Source organism: Asparagus officinalis, chromosome 4 (assembly GCF_001876935.1).
Source record: "Asparagus officinalis chromosome 4, Aspof.V1, whole genome shotgun sequence".
Classification (NCBI taxonomy): domain Eukaryota; kingdom Viridiplantae; phylum Streptophyta; class Magnoliopsida; order Asparagales; family Asparagaceae; genus Asparagus; species Asparagus officinalis.
The window spans coordinates 100,754,711-100,757,759 of NC_033797.1; positions in this window are offsets into that span (position 1 = coordinate 100,754,711).

Consider the following 3,049-nt stretch of genomic DNA (forward strand, 5'->3'; position numbering starts at 1 on the left):
CACGCCTCTGAAAACGCGCCTTGTGAGCGTGATCTCCAGCAGGCTTCCTGTACTTCTGATGCGCCAAAGTTGTGCGCTTGGCGCCGCCCAATTTTCTCCAGTGCTGCGGCGTTGCGGGCGACCTCCAGCTGTGATATTGTTTGGGACTTCTTCATTGGTTCCCAAGCGTTCTTGGACTGGAGCTTTACCTCGTTTTTGGGAATAGGACCGAGCGCGCTCCAAAACTGACTTTCTCTCCTAGGATGCGCTCCTGCCAGGATTTCCCGGAGCAGTTGCAGAATATCAGCCGGCGCCCGTTTTGGATTGATTTGCAGGGTGTTGAACTTTGGCGTTCGTGGTTTTGCTCCTTAGGTCTGAACCGCTCCCTCTCGCTTTCCAAAACCTTGACCCGAGTCGAATGGCTTGCTTTTCGGCCACCTCACGCTTGTAGCTTGCGCGGGCTTTCTTACAGCTTTAGCCCGCGCTTGCCGCAGATATATGCGCTGGCCGCTTGCGGATACGTTTCCTCCAGTGCGAGCGGTCCTGTTTGACACGAACCCACTCCATTGTTGATGGCTTGGAGGAACTCTTCATTGCCCTGTGAGGCTGTTTGCCTCGATTTGTTCTTAGATCCGCTCGGTAACGGACCCCGTCAACAGACTCCATTGCCTTGGCGAACTGCTTCGCTAGGCTGTTGCGTGCCTCTGGCAGAGCTATATATAGAGAGAATCACCCACGTCTTGACGTGCGGATTTGACCTGCTTCGAGGCCGGTTTAGACTTTCACCTGACGCAAACTTCCGCGTCGAATGGGCGTGAGGTCTCGTTGGTGGCTAAACTTCTTACACACCAACGGGACTTTTTCCTGGAGGATTAACTTCTGAAAACTTCTTGCGACTTGGGGGGAGGAGTTTAGATCCAGACGAGGACACGTACTCCTCGTTACTTCTGTGGTCGAAACTTCATAACTCGACCTCCTCCACGACCGGGATCTGAGACATCCGCCAGGCTGCCGACGTCCGCATCTCAGCAGTGAGTATCGGTGGCTCCCACTGTGCGTCGACCAGATTGTTCGCTGGAGAAAAGTTGGCGTTTTCTTCATTCATCGATTGTTCATTGCACTCAGTTAACAACTTTATGCGTCTACAAAGAGATCGGTCTTTTTATAAGATCCGGCTTAACAATGGAAAATTCCAAAAATAAACAAAGAAATTCAAATTACAACTTCTCTCTATTTACCGAACAAAATCACAAGATCCTGTTATTCGGTCTCTTGCTCTGTGGCGCTTGTTTGCCTGCGCCCGGGGTTGCTTACCGTGGACCACCGCGTGATCCTGGATCCAAGCAAGAATCTACGACGTATTTACGTATTATGCCACCAAGGAGATAATAGCGCGGAGGGACTTTTCACCAAGGAAAACGAACGCACTCGATCTCGGGATCTAAGAACCAAGCTTTGATCCGAGTGTAACGACGTAATCTGTGAGGATTAGACTCTCTCGAACTCCTTTGCCTTTTTCGTCGGGGCTCGCTTAAGAATCAAATCCGCGGTCTCCAAGTCTTCAAGCCTTCAGATCTCCGATGTTGAGGTGACATCGGCAGAGTTTCGCGCTCTCTCAAAAGTTTCAGAGAAGTTCCCTTCAAATGAACAACCACCCCCCCTATTTATAGCTCTCTGGAACATGCCTTTGGTGCACAAGAGAGAGGAGGGGGGGGGAGATCGGGCCACTGAGGTGGCTCGGCTCATGCGAGCCACGCCTGAGGTGGCCTCGCCTTAGCCGAGCCACCCTGGGTGGCTCCGGCCACCGAGCCACCCTGGGTCGGCTCGCGCTTGGGCGAGCACCCCGGTTGGCCTCAGTTTAGGCCGGAGTCCCCGGAGTGTGTTCCGTTTCGCCGTTTTCCGCGTGTTTTCCCGTCTTTCAGTTCTTCTTTGATTCGTCCGGACTTTTTGATAGCCCGGCGTCTTTATTTGGCAGTATTCCGCCTCGTGGTTTGAGTACAAATCTATATGGGCGTTCGGACGACTCTGCTGACTTTCCGAACGTTGGATTTGGTTCCACAGGCGAACATATGCCGTTGTTTGTGTGCTGTTATCTGCCTCGTCGCTCGAACATCTGTTGATTTGTCTGAACCATCATGCTGAACCATGCTAAGGGACCTATAGGTAATTTCTATACGCCTACACTCGCCGCTAAGTATCTTCTCCTTCGTCGAGCCCCAGCATTTTCTTTGGCCTGTTTCAAGGCCTTGGCCGCCGAGGCCATCGTCGCGTTCGCGTTGGTTTTCCTCCGAACACTAGGTCTCTTTTGACCTATTATTTGCCGTTTAGTTGATAGGGGAGGAATCTTCAACTCGCCAGGACGAGTTTAGGTCTTGGCCAAAGGAGACGGGCTTTCTTTGGCGCCATCTAGCAGTAGTGTATGACCTCCGTAGAGCCGTCCTGTGGGTTATCACGCTAGTTTTTGGGCTAAGGGACCGGAGGAGAGGACCTCTCATACTGGCTTGGTCGAACTCTACGACGAGAGTTCGACAGTGGTTCCTGTAAGTGTGAACGTCGATTCCGCCACCACTTCCTCGTCAGAGAAGCTAGGTCCCCTAGCAGAGTCGCCATCTTTTTGTTTGTTGAAATTTGCAGTAAAAGATAATGAAAGAAAAATTTGACTTGTATTCCTCTCAAAATTCGATTACAATTTGGATTCCGCATTACAAAAGAGAGGAAGAATGAATTTGGATTCTCCCCTTGTTTAAAACTGGGTTCTCTCTGGTAGCGCGTGGAGTCTTCTTCGATTGATCGCGCTCGAACTTTGCTCTCCGTTGATGATTCGACCGCTTCTATTCTCACGAACGATTGATTGTTTTAATGAATTCGGTTTTAGAACTCTTTGACGATATAAAGACTCAGAACGAGTTGATTGAAACTCTGACAAGAGTTTGTTTCGAAACGATGTCTGGTTTGATGTGATTAAGTTGTTTGCAGCTTAATCAACGACTCTTAAATGAGTTTCAGAAATAAACTCAGAACGAGTTAAAACTCTATAACAGAGTTGTTGAACGAAGATTCGTTAAATTTG